The sequence below is a fragment of the Amia ocellicauda genome, chromosome 10 (genome assembly GCF_036373705.1).
Source record: "Amia ocellicauda isolate fAmiCal2 chromosome 10, fAmiCal2.hap1, whole genome shotgun sequence".
Classification (NCBI taxonomy): Eukaryota; Metazoa; Chordata; class Actinopteri; order Amiiformes; family Amiidae; genus Amia; species Amia ocellicauda.
Window position 1 is genome coordinate 9,287,557 of NC_089859.1, and position 15,111 is coordinate 9,302,667.

At 37.0% G+C, this 15,111-nt stretch overlaps 1 protein-coding gene across 5 annotated transcripts in view; it reads right to left on the bottom strand.

The window, feature by feature from the left end:
- Positions 1 to 15,111, bottom strand: part of dacha (dachshund a) — a 173,097-nt gene that overhangs the window by 74,903 nt on the left and 83,083 nt on the right. The gene's annotated exons all lie outside the window — the stretch shown is intronic.

Consider the following 15,111-nt stretch of genomic DNA (forward strand, 5'->3'; position numbering starts at 1 on the left):
TCTCTGTTTACATCTTTTTATCTATCAGATATTGGTACACATGATTACACATGCTGTATACCTACTACAGCAAAGGCTAAGAAAAAAGACAGTATAGACATATGCAGACATGTCATAAAGGCTGGCCTGTGCTGTAACACTGTGGCCTTCTCTTGGTCATTAGTTATTCTCCAGTGGTTTTGTGTGTTGCTTCTTCATTCGTTTGTTTTTCCATCTCTCTCATGTAAGGCCTGCAGCTCACTGTTTCCAGCGAGCAGGTGTCTTTATTTTATATCAGTGTTGACACGCAACCTAAACAACTTCATCTCCAATATCTGTTGTAGCGCTAATCGAGGAAGTGACATTTTTCTCAGTGAAATTGTATCAGCGTTCTTTAAAACTCAAATGTTTTTTTTTTTTTTTTTCCTTCTTTTTGAGATGCTGTAAACCCCTGCAGCAATCAAAAATAATCTGTCAGGGGACCTAGAGGTAGGAACATCGTGTCAGAGCCGCACTGCTATTAGATTTATTGGAGGGTAAAACATGTCATTTATGCATCAAGTCACAAGAGAGGAAAAGCCATCCCTGTGAAGTTAATCTAATAATAGACTGGAAGCCGGTGATTACTGCTTCATGTGCACCAGCTATTTGTAACAGTAGTTGGCCCAATTTCTGCAGGTCTCTGCCGTCAATGCTTGGGGATTAACTAGTGCTCAGCTGCAAAGTTGTCAGGGGGGACATTACAGAGATCCAGTGAGACCCCTACAACTACACACCTGAAAACAAGTAGCACAAACTGTTAGCATAAAATAAGTGCTATCTCTGCATCCAACCCCCCCACCCCAACCCATGAAAGGAAAAATAAAATTGAGTGGAATACAACAGGCTGAATGACGTGAGATGCAAATCAGTACAAGACTTTCTGCATCACACATTATTATGAGCTCCTGAGACACAATGGCGCAATCATTACAAGTCCTTACACCAACTGTAATTAACATACATACTGGCTTATTACAAAATGCATGTTTTTGCACAAATACTTAATGACAAAAAAGATGTATAGTTGTATATATCCTGTATGTATATTTATATAATTCGCAGGGAAAGCAAACTAGCATTGCACAGTTTATTGCCACCCAATGCTGAAGCACGTTGCTTCATAAACATGTGAGGTTAAACAGCGAATATACTCCTCACATTTGCAATCCAGTGTGCTTTATGTATTCCCAAAATACCATGCCCTACATAATTACAATTGTTTTGATATTTTAATTCGCATAACCTAGGTCATAAATCAGCTGGGAAATGTTGAATCACTCATAATTCCCACCATGACCCCGGCGATGGCGTGACAAAGTATGAGGATTGTGTCATGTGTCCAGAATGTGTATCATAAACATGTCCTCTTACTACACCCTGAACATGATTCCATGTTGACATGTTATAAACTGCAATAGTGGGAATAGAAAACCAAGATTTGTAGCAACAGGACATTTTTCGATACATGTGCCAAAGGTTCAGTGTAGCCCTCAGGTTGTGTTGCCTTTTCGGGGCTACAGTGGAAATTATCGTCTCTATTATTTCATTGTTACATTGTTATTACCCAGCAGCCCCCAGATCCTTGGTATGTGACTTAAAATATTACAGCAACTACAACGATGTTGGTTATGGTACTTCAGGATCAAGGTCATTGCAGTGGAACAACAATGGTTGGTAGATTACTTATTACCAACACCACGGGTGTCACTTCCTGTCATTCTTCTGTTGTTTATATTGGAATAGTACGGCAAGGTTGTTTGTTAGGTAATACGTTCAAAGAGATTTTAAAACATAGTATGACAGCACTATAATATATTCAACAAGTAACTACATAAATCACAGAAAAAATTTAATAGTATGATTTAATACACTTTAATTTCTCAGCCCTCATTATGTGGGAACTGTCCTCAGTGGAGGAATCGTGCAAACACCTGGTTAGAAGCAATGACGCCATGAGGTAGTAAAATAACAAACCAATTCAATCAAATCAAAACATACTTCCATAGCACTGTGACACCAAGAAGCCCTGGTGCTCAATCTCTGTAAAAGAACCCTAAAGATCCCAGCAGCCATCAGAATGGTGTCAGATCGCTGAGGAACCACTTTCTTGTGCAGTTTGTCTCCAATGAGACTTGTGTTTTTAAAGAATTCAAAGATGTATTTTTAAATTTGTTATGAAATCTGCTTTAAGACAGTTATAATGTTGTTGCCATTTTCTAGTGAGCTACTGACCATCTTATAAATATTATTAATTACAGAAGAACAAAGGGCTACCTCGTACTAGCTTCAAAGGCCTACAAAGTACATGGATCATTAAAACAGACCACCCAATATTCCAGGGGGATTCCTGGTGATTATTCAAGTTGGACCCCCAGCAGAAATCAAACTTTGCTGTTAACTTTGAGCTGTTGTCTGATCTAAATTCAACTACTTTGATTACTTTAACCCTTAAATTGTACCTAAAGATATGTAAAGTAGCCTGTATGATATTTTATTGCTTTTGGCGCAGAGTTAAAAGGATTACATCAACTCGTTATCTAGCAGTCAAAAGAGATCTGAACACATTATGAGAAATGAAGTAGGCAACGACATCCCTACAAACAGAAGTCCCTCACAACTGATCAGACTAAGCGTTTTAGAGACACAAGATTAAACATTTTTTTACATTCGTATCTTCTGTGGCTTTTTCCCGTTTTCTCTGAAGTCGCAAAAGTGTGGAATTTTTCTAGACACACTTCAAAATCCCCATTTCAGGGATGGAGATAGGGAGAAAGTCCAGTGGAATGATGTTAATATGATTGATGAAAGAGGCATTTCGACGCCCCATCTCAGAAGTTGGTCTTCTCAAACTCTAGACCTGCACGGGGAAAAAAGGCTCCCTGTGGAAACTGTGTATAGGTTAGCAAGCAGAGGACTGAAACAATACTGACAGCCTGACTGGCTCCAGTTTACTGCATGGATTAGCTCGAATAGCCATAATAAATGAAACAGAGAATAAAATAAAAACAATTTTACACTGAGTGAAGGTCTGACTTATAGGAAGTGGCAGCTCCAGTGGCCCAAGGCACAGAATTAGTTTTGCCACTCGATAATTTGACTGATTCACTTGAGTGGCCAGAAGAGGACATTTTATGCCTGATTTCAATGTAATCAAGTCACCTGCTCAGTGATTACCCGGGCCAAGTTAACTGTAGTCCTCGGAGTACTGAGCATACCAGGGTAGGCTAGCTTGTTTTCTGCTTGTATATGCAGAACTGCTCGCTTCAGTACAGTATGCGTTAACTCTTTGTGCACCCGACAGCATAGCTTCAGTGGCATGAAGGTAGGACAGTCTTACTTCTGCCAATTCAAGACAGGGGAAAGTTTGGCAGGGCGAGCAGCGTAGGTCAGAAATTGCATTCCCTGTGTATTTTTACCACAGGTTCAGATAAGTATGGCCTTATTGTCTAACTACCCCATTACAGAAGAGGTTTGACATATCTATTCTCCTTTGTGGAATTGCTTTTGGGGGGCAGATTATTTTAAGGAATGTAAGATTCCTGAATTTAAAATGATGAATGCTTCTAAATGATGACTACTAGTCTGTCTCATATAAGATGTATTATCTGACACTTACATTAACTGGTTTTATTTCTTTAGTTTTTCCTACATTGGTCCCATAAATCCATAGTGGGGTGTTAATTTAATTAGTGTTGACCTGAAGGAAAACAAATACAATTTCTCAGGATCTTTGAAGTTAGGCAGAGCAGTAATACCGGAAATTGCATTTAATTCAGCCAAGGTACCAGAGTTTGCCTTCCTGCTCTTCTTAATTAGAAATTCGGGAATCTTACCATGGACTTTGGACCTCATGTACTCCAGAATGACCACCAGTCTGCTTGCTATGCTTATTATATACGTGTATGTGTATGCTGACAAGTTATATGCATGTATGTCAATTAAATTAATATTAGGACAAAGAATGATCTGCTTCTGCCGTGTTGGGCATGTGCCTTCGTGATTGAGCTTCCAAGCATTAACCTTGTTTCTGTCAAAAGGGCTCAGTATAGATTGCACCAGATCAGCATGCCGTATCCTGAATATCTTCAGACGGGGCCCGGCTACTTAGCTGGCACTCTGTTTATAATGCTGTCGGAAGGGGGTGGGCTGTCTCAGTAGAATCAGCTCAAGAATCAGTCAGAGCCACAGAGAAGGGAGGTAAATGGGTTGAGGGATAACCTTTCTGTAACCTTTTACATGTTGAAAGAGCATTTCTGCACTGACTTATTAATTTAGACAAGGTCACCTTTTCATTTTAATACCAGATTAGCAGTGCCAGATTGTGAACTTTGATGTAGAAAATGTGCATATGAGAGCAAATCTTTGGACCTCCTTGTAAAAATTAGCAAGACTTTATTGATATATTATTGACAGAAGAAAGAAAAAAAAAATGTCAACGTATGCTGGGCAGTGCAGCGAGCATAGTAAGCAGTAAAACTGAATTAACATACCTTTTTTTCTGGTTTAAGTGTCTACATCAGTTTCCCTTATGCATTATGTAAAAGCCCTGTACAATGTATGCCAGAATTTGGATGCTCATGTTAACAGATATCTGTGGTACATAAGTGAGCGAGGGTACAAGTGAGCTGTTTGCAATCTATGCCCAGAAGAAAACATCTTTGGGGCTTTTGTTATGTGTTTGTCAACCGTTTAGCCTCAGAACTTTCTGATGTATAAAAGAGGCATAAGGGAACGTTGCATGTTTGAAATGGATACCTCAGACATGGCTGGATGAACCTCATATCATATGGGAGTAACAGAACTGCCCCTAAGAGTTACTTGTTTTATCCAGTGAATGCCAAATGTAATAATAACCCTTATTCAAGTACCAAAAGATATTCAGCTTCTTCCATGATTATCATAAAGCAAGAAAATCTAGACTACAAATAGTAAGTTAATATCCAGTCACACTACTAAAGAAAGACATGGCCAGTTTTTATTTGTTTTAGTTTTTAAAATGTGGAACATGGTTTGGTAAGTATTAAAAACATCCTGTATGTGAAATGATCAGGCTAAATCACTTGGCAGTAAGGTATCTAATTTGCTTTTTTTGGGACATTTCCACACAGATTACTGTTTAAGGAATTCTTGGCTAGCCTTCCTGTAATTCAATCTGCACGGTAGAAAGTTCTATTACAGGTGGACTCTGTGATACACCATGTGGCCACCAGAGGGTCATTTTATTATTCTGAAATGTGATAATGACTGGAAACAAAGGTGTAAAAAATTACACTTTTCACAATGACGTCCATTGCATGTCCAGAAGGCATCTATTTGTTGATACTAGTGCATCCTGATTTGATGACATTGCTTAAAATCAGCAGGAGCAATCTCAATGAAAATGTCCACCCCAGACTCATATGGATCCCCTGACAAAATAACCCCTGTGATCATTAGGTCAGTTGACTTTCAGTGTTATGCAATGATATCTTGTCTGCTTAGCTGCAGTCTCTGAAATGTGTTTGAAATCAGAGAGATGTGCTTTAATGCTGTACTGCAATGCAAATCCACAGGTAGCAGATGATCAGGGTTTGGGGAAAGGCTATTAGGCAAGACAGACACATCGGATGCTGCACTCACTGAGACACTATAAAAAAAATATCCATCAATGACAGTCTCATTGAGAATGCCGCATCACATCTTGATAGGGATCGTAATACATGTGTTCTGTCTCTGCCACCTACACTATTCTTGTTGACAATATCAACCGCTCACAACTGGGGCTGCTGAGAAAGATAGTTGTGTCTTCATCAGTGCTGGCAGATGCGGGACGTCTGCTTCTCCGGCAATCTGCTACGTTCCTAGGCTGAAGGCATTGTTCCACTAATCAGCTCACAGTATAATTTGAAATCATCCCTCGAAAAGGGACATTTGACATGAGATGGACAAAACCACCATACACCACTTTATTTCTGTACTGGGAGGGCCTATTAGAAGGACAGCATGCCAACAAAAGTTCTTGCCCTTTTGTCTTCATCTTTCAACTACATGATATGGGTAAAAGATAAAAAAAAAAAAAAAAAATGCTTTCTAAAGGAAAACAAAGAACTAATTAGTTTTTGCCAGCCAATAACATGACAGAGTAAATTTGTCATCTTCACTCTTGACTCTCTGGCACTTTCATGGCCAGCTTGTTGGCAATGTGGCTCCTTAAGAGAAACCAAGTCGTTTTGGGAATTCACTGAATTCATCGCATTCCCGGCGGTGCAACTGTCCTGCCACTATGAGCCATTAAAGTCTGACTTCACACGACGATGCCATGGTGTCTCAGCCAGTGAGAAAACGCTGACCCTGCGACTGCAGCTGCTGACAAGCGCTGTTGCTATTACTGTCCCTTACCGGGCTATGGAGGTGTTGGTGGGGGGAGCGTGGACCAGTACAATAGGAATGGGTGGCCGGCCCCTCTTGACTGGCTCCAGGCTGGCTCTGCCACTGCCGAGCTCAGTCCCTCCCTCTGTCAGCCAGTCTGAATAGGATACATCTTGCTCGCTGTGTACGACAAGAGCTAATCCATCTTGTGACGGCAATTTCCTTAATCCACAACCCGAAGGCGAACGCTGGGGCGATGTCATTGGGGGGATTATTTCTCCTAATCCGCCGTGAACACCGGCCGCCCCCTCTCCTCGACAAAGTGCACCAAGAAGGAATTAGCGAGGAGCCGCGATTCGAAGAGGCGTCTTTAAGAACTTCAAAAGTTTAATGCCGTATACTTAAAAGCTTCTGTGTGTCAGCGGCATATTGTCAGAACATGACTAAATATTAAAGTACACAAATATTTAATTGCTGGTTTACTAATTACACTAGTAATAGCAATTATACCAAAGATACAGTTGAAGTAGAAGGCAAAGAAGCAGAATAAGAAGAAATAAATACATACAGAAACAGTAAAGTAGACAGACTCGATATACAAAAATCAGAGAGGCACATAAGATATGTATTACAATGCAGCAGACTACAAAAGAGATTACTTATTTCGATGAATTGCATTGGTTGCAAGTGAGACAGAATGAACAGTTATTGTGGGAGCAGCAACAGCTTTATTGCCACTGACAGATATTAAAGAAATTAGTTGTCCCCAGTATTACTGTAATTGCTATTAAGTAGTATTCCCCTACTGTGATTTGTAATAACCACTAGTGATCAGACATAGCAATCTATAATTGCTTTAACTGTTTTCATTTGCATTTAATAAGTATTACACAAGAAAAAGTGTTTATTTCTCTTGTATGTGCGAAATGGTGGGGGCGGGGGGGGTTTGCTCAGATCTAGCAGGGTTATACACAATAACCGGTAAAGCGGGAGAATTTAGCTTTCTTCTGTCTTTGGTTAAAAATGTAAAGACCTAAATGTTGATGAAATGTAATATTTAAAAATTTGTATCATCTCCTTATATTACATTTGCTTCCCAAGTTTAGACTAATGTTTGTATTGTACTAAATATAGGCAAAATAAAACGATCAACTATCATGAGCACTTGCAAGAGCTTAAACAGACTTGCTTGTTTTTCTCAAACCAACTTCTGATATTGTGATTGCAAACTTCCTTTTGAAATACTTATTTTGTGACCCAGGTGCAGCTATTGATATTGATATTAAACTCAAAAGGTCAAAGTAATGAATGTTCTAAAAGGATTATTTGACTCAGGAAGATCATATTTGTACAATGACAGTTGTCTTTTGTAGCCTGTAATGTTAACCAGGTCTGCTTGAATTGTAATCCTTTTATTTCTCCCACACTGTATGTATTTTATGCAATGTAAGGAACATGTATGGTATCCAGGCATCAAGTCCTTTGAAAGTGCTTGATGACAGGTGACGAACTTCTAAGTTAAAGCTTCATTAAATAAGGATTGAGGCCCTTCTCTTGTATTTAAAACTCCTGATTTGTCAGTTTGTGTTTCAGTCTGAGCTCTTTATCAGCTCAATTTATAACCTGCTGTAGATCTTTGGCAGTCTCTGCCAACTATAGTTTGTTTTCGTAAACAAGGAAAATAAGATTAACTCTCGGTTTATAGTATTTCCTTGAGCAATTGATAATGGAATGTTTTAACTATATTATCGACTGGTACATAAAGGGTAATACATATTTAAAAGTTGTCAAGTGATGTTTGACTGAAACATATGTTTTTATTTAAATTAAAATACTAAAATTCATTGACTATTATTGAAAAAGTTTGCCTGTTTATGGTTGTGTGTTTCATAGCTTGATGCTGACATAAACAATAACATGTTTTGTTCTTCTTTGTCTATTTCAAATTAAGACTGACATAATTTATTCAAGATGGACGGGTGGGGGGGAAATACATTCAGCTTCATTGTTACCATACAAAGTCCAGCTTCATAAATGCTGATTTTAGCAACAGGCTGAACGTTTCGCAAATAACTCTGAAGTGTTTTGCAACTGTAGATGAGCCATGAAATGATTAAACACATTCCTAAATCGCTTGCCCTTTGGTAAATGGAAAAAATAGAAGGTGTAAACATGATACATTTCTGTTTATTTGTTTGTTTGTTTTTTGCAGGAAGGAGGGTTCAGAAATGTAACCTTATAGAAAATTGTAATTAATACATTAACCTTAATTTAACAAAGTGTTTCTGTGTTTCTTTATTCATATGTGAATGAGTTTCTGATAAATACATGGACATGCTTTTCCTTGACCAGAGGTGGTGCCATGGCAAGGTCTTTCATACACATAACATAGGAACAACAGCTTCTTCTAGTTTTTAAAATATAATCAGTTCAGTTAACTTTATTACAAAGAGTAGAGCAGCCAATGCTTTGTGAATACTGTCCCAGAGTGCCCAACAGAACCGATGTTCCCAAAAGATTGGCAATGTTCACCAATTGTCTTTCAGGACAATGACATGATGTCCGCAAGACTTCCTGATTGGAAATCATGCTCAGAGAGGAATGTTTAAGTGGTAGAGTGAAATATTCTGCATTCCAGTACTATACATGTGCCTGAACAAAGTACTGTGTTTTCAAGGCTTACAAAGATGTTTTATTTGAGATAACCATTCATATTTTAATTGATCCAATCCATAAAGCACTTTGTTTATTTTTAATGAGCGTAGTGGAAAAAATAATGTATCCTTTTAATTTCACTATTAGTTAAACAGAAGGAGAGATTTACACAAGTTCTTTGATGTGCATTGAAGACATGCTACAAGTTAGGGTTTATTGTTTTTTTATCACATCATTGGCCAGAAATGAAGAAGGAAAAAAAAAAAAAAATACTAGAGATTTTTTGGGAAAACACGATCCCTTATTGAAAGAAGATTATTTTAAAAAGAAACAAAATACAAATTGGCATATTAAAAACATATGGGTTAAGACAGCCATAAATTAAAACGCACTGGTTAAACTGGGGAAAATATTTAAAATGTCTCCTTTAGATATCTAAATTCTTAGCAGTAGCCAATTACACACTGTAGAATAGTGGAGCCCTTTGGAAAGCTGCTTTTCATTAGCATGCAGGACAAGTGCACTGGTCCATATGTCACTAAACTGGCTTCCATGTTTTAATAATTCAAAGTTATTTTACCATAAACTTAACCCTTCAGAGGGATTCACACAAGATAGAAGCTATTGTGAGGTGCAAATCCAAGAGTAATACAACCCAATATACTGTATTATAAGAAGTAACTACCCCAAGGGGCTTCCATAGTGAAGTAGACCACTCCTGCTACAGTGAACTAGAGAAAAGCTGTTATGATAGATTCAGCACATATTTTATTATTGTTATTTAATTATGTTTAGACCAACTTACACATGAAAAGTACATACATAATACAGGTTTTTGAAATCTTTGAGAATCACTTTTTTTTTTTTTAGACATTCAATCATAAAATCAATAGTCATCCACCTTCTATTGTATATACAAACAATGATTTGATATCCAGATACTGTCCGAATTCTACTATTGTGGGGTTCAAACTAAGTCAATCATTATGAATTAGTAGATCCTGCAGATTAATGTTGACTGATGTGCAACAAGAAAGAAAACATTTACCCAGGAAGCCATAAAAGTCTCATCTATGAAATCTTAAAATACAACAGTACTGTTTTGTAATTAAGGGATAGGATACACTTCTACATGTATTAGATGATCAACCAGCTACAATAGAGAATTAAATAAAATATTTACTAAATTATGGAATAATTACTATACTTAGGCCATACAATGTGTCATATGATATAACCTTACCATCTCCAGACACTTGTGAATCAACACATCGTGGACAGAAAGAGTCTATTTTTGATGCCCCACCCTTGTTTGTTGAAATTAAAAACATTTTATTGTGACACATTCATATCTTATCTGATGTTTTTGCCCAAACCTGTACCGAAGGCCTTAGTTTAGTCAAAACATATTATGGTTTTAAGGTGGATTAATATTTTTTTTTTAAATGAGGGTAGCATCCACTTTAATTTTTAATTCCCATGGATTTTAGACAGCACCATGTTCTAAAATTGTTAGTGGAGTGGCATATACTCCTGCTTATATTCAGCCTTTTATCAAAACATCAGTCCTGTGTAGGTGTAAATATTCATGCTAAAGACATAGATAGGACATGTGGAAGACGGAAATGCACAGAAGCTGCTCATGTGTGATAAACATTGCATCAGGTTTATTAAGTATTAAAGTGACAGTAAACACAAAGTACAACCCAATTCTTTTTATCTTCCTTATAGCTGAATTGGCACCAATGTTTCAACAGAAGCAAATTTCACAGACTATCAAGGCTACACTTATGTGGAAGGTCAAAAATACATTGTCAGGCAGTCACACAATGATGCCTCTGCAAACAGTAAGCAAAAGGAAAAATGCTCTTTCACATTTTTTTGTTTTTTGTCATCGTCGTTGTTAGCGCCTACTCACAAAATGACTGAAATAATCCTCACATTCCTACATTAATGCCATTGCTAAAAGTGGAAATGTCACAGGTTAATTTTAAAGCGCTGACGTGCTTTAATAAGAACCAGAAAAAAACAACAACAAAAAAACAGTTAAAAACAATTTGTCAGGATGAAACGCCGTTTGTTTGATAGAGCAATTCTCTCTAGGTTTGGTTTAAGGGACGGAGCAGATGGAAAGCAGAGCACAGTGGGATATGTCATTTATCAAAGTCACAGTCACTGGAAAGCAAGGTTCCTCTTAGTATGGGGAGAGTTTCCACGTATAAGTCACAGCACCATTAGAGCTGGACTGGTGCAGTTTGGCAACACTTGTACTTCTCATTAACTCCATCATATTAATTTATTAGCCTTATACATCACACAAGTCACTGTGGGGTAGTCAAGCAGAGAGAGCAGTGAGAAACCCACCTGGTGGTTAAAAAGACAGGCACACACGCCACCAGCAACTGAACACAGACATGGGCAAAATCAGAGCAGGCCTGCAAGCTTTAATGTTTAAAATAGTAACTCAGAACGGAAAAGACTTACACAGAGGGACAGAATGACCTACCGACTACAAAACATACCAAGACTACAATAACATGTTCAATAAATACATGAATAAACAAACAAACAAATCAATACATACATTTGACAGCATCTTTTCAACTGGTTTGTGTCCAATTCATCATCTACCTTAAATATCCTATTTAGGTATTTAAGTCATACAAATGCCTTTATCTCAGTCTCCCAATATAACTAATTCTGACACCCTTGGTGGGGACAAAGGAACATTTGTCAGGCCTATTCCTACTGATTAAACTCACGGTTTTATATAGAGAAAATATAATCTATTTTTTGTGAACAAAATACACATATTTACAAATCCATTCTAACTGCAATTGTGGGTAGGAGCTGACTCATTGCTCACACAAATGCTGTTGTTCAGTCATGGTCAGTGTTGAGAACTTCAAGGTGAACAAAACCGTCAAGAGCAACATCAGTGCTGAACTTGAGTTCGCCCCCTTCGAACCATCACATTCACACTACCTTGATACATTAAAGTACTATGTCCCACCATGAAACACAGTCATGTTCACAAATTGTAGATTCAGATCAACTGACAATATCAAATATGTCTAACTTCTGACTTGAAAACAACAAACTTCACCTTTCACAGCTGAAAAGCACGGCCCCTGCCCCTTGTAATACCTGCCAGGCTTGCCACCATGTGAAGATCATTAGAGGGAGGAAGAGCGCTGGGAATAGGGACTGAATCTTCGGCAACAATAATAAGATTCGTTCCACTCCAGCTACAGGAACACTTCCACTATTTCACAGCAGTACGTCTCTTTGACCTAAATTGATTCCGTTTACAGTATTGCCTTCACTCGCACAATGGCTCCGAGATGAGTGAAAAATCATGTTTAACACGACTAAAAGTATAAACGGAATTCTAATTCAGACATGCTATTGGTTTCTCCCTGGAGAGAAATAGGATGTTTCTGTCAATAGCAATGCAAATAAAAAATAAATGGAAAACAAGACTTTTTCGTATCACTTAAAAAAATTTAAAAAAAGCATTAGTGATGATGACAGTAAAATATTCCACTTTTTTTTTTTAGTGTTATTGAATTAAAATCAAAGACACATTAAATGTGTTACAGCAGACGGGCACAGGAAAATTAGGACATGGTTATTCTCTGCATAAAGAAAATGAACAGTAATTCTATATAAGCCTTCAATTAAATGGTCACAATTTGTTATCACAAGCACTCTAGCCAATTGATAGTAATGTCAAGGTGATGTTTGGTAATTGTTTTATGTAATGTATTCTAACATCTCAGATCTTATTCAAGTCCCTTATATTGTGACAGGGTCTTTGAGGGTTCATACGAATTTCCAGGCAGACAAAAGTTCATTTTGTGGGATTGTCTATGTTAGCTATTCAATAAATATAGAAGGGTTGAGGTTATAGGTTTAACATTTGATATGGATAAGGAATGCCACAGACTGCAACACTACTTAATATGAAACTTTTCCAACTAAACTGAAAAAAATAAAAATAAAAGACAAGGAATAAATAGCTCCTACATACAAAGGCTACAATCCTCCTTTAATACTTTCTTTCACTCCAATATGCAGGGCTTTATTCAAGGAATGTATGTCTAATCTTTCTATTTCAGCTCTGGGAAATGCATGATACTTTAGTGTCGACACGAATAACAAAAAGCTTACACTATCTTTCCACACAGTTAGGCATAATTCTGCTGCAAAATTGATTTGGTATAATCTTACCTAAAATGTGTTCTCATGGACCCAGCCGATAGAGCCTCCCATGTCGCTGGTGGCCACACATGCTCAAGTGTAAATTTATGATTTCATACTCTGAGCTGATACTATCAGTATTTTATATGGAGGGTTTGCAAAAGGAAGACCTCAAATAAGAACAGAAACCCACACGCTCAGCTCCACACAGACTGCTCCCCATCAAAGCACCAGTCGGAGCCCGGGCTCTCAAAGTGGTCTGTATTACAGGTCAGTATTGTAGTGCCAGAAGAGCACTGTTTGCTTGGGACCACAGCTACTGCTGGGGCACTGATGCTGGTATTCATATCAGGTAACTGGATTAGCATGAACCCACTAATGGCAATTTTTTCTGTTTACGTGATTAAGGGGTCGCTGACCCCACTGAATACCACTTGCGATAGATAGACCATGTTCGGATTGTAATGAATGCAGCCTAAAGTACATATTTGCAGGCCTGCTGATCTGACCTGCTCTTTGGGCACCTTGGGGACCTGAATCTGCAGTCTGCCCAGGACTCAGGGCACCTTCATTATAAGCATTATAAGATGCTCTGGTATATAAAATCAGACCTATTTTAAAGTGTAAGTCAACCTCTGTAAATTACACAAAATAATAAATAACCTCTAAGAACACAGTATAAATAATATGTAATAAACATCTAACAGGCTTAGTAAAAATGCACTATTCCACTTTAACAGGCCTCTGTACATAACAAACTGGAATCCTATAGTATTTATTATATAAATAGCCACCCTTTGTAGCCTGGAATTAAAATACACGTATATATATATATATTTAAATCTATACATTCTACCCCACAACTTCGAAGCTTGCATATTTGTTGGTGCATACATTATTTTAAATTTTACATTCATTTAAAAGCAACAATACCAGCTTTAAAATCTATGAGGGTCATTATGCCATATGAGAAATACAAGTGCTTAACACTACTAAAATAATAGTAATAATAATAATCTTGTGCACTGTCTTTTGATGATATAAAAGTGATGTTAAAGTGGTCTGTTTAAGTACTATTGTTATGTTAAAATTATGTAACTCTACTAAAATTACTTCATATAATATAATTATGTTTTCTTAAAAATGTTCAGTATAAAATGTTTATTATATAGTTTGTAATTAAACACTATAATCTGAACAAGAAAACTGTGACTGAAATAGCCTTAGATTGATAAAACATAACTAGGACATCTGTGTAATTAACATTTACATGAATGTAGCTTAACCTGCAACAGTTTTTTTCGTACTATTGTAAAAAGATTTTAATTTGTTAACAATCGTCTGCAATCATTTCCTTAACTGACATTCACTCTAACTAGAAATGTTCCTTTGAAAAATACATTTATTCACAGTTCAAGCAGGATAAAACACTACACTTCAACATAATTTGGGGATTTCTGAATGTGCTACAGTTCCTTAATAAAGAATGCCAGGTTTGCTATGTAAATTGTTCATCTAATTTTCCTATAATTGTAAAATTAAGCTCTTACAGAGATGGACAAATGCAGATGAAAAGAAAGACTGGAAGATTTTAATAAAAACAAACCACTGCCAGCAAATGAATTTGCCACGGAAAACAAGGAATGTAATTGAAACTGAAATCAATTGCTACTGCAATAACTTTTATAAAATGTCAATTCTAACCATATCTTGGAAAAACATCTACTATCATAACAAACCAAGTCCTTTAAAGGAAACATGAAGAATTATGCAAACATTACCCCGATAATTGATTCATGTGATTTGCCAAATGCTGTATTTAATTATACATACGCATTTATACACATATGTAATTAATTAAAATCTATAACAAATAATTTACAT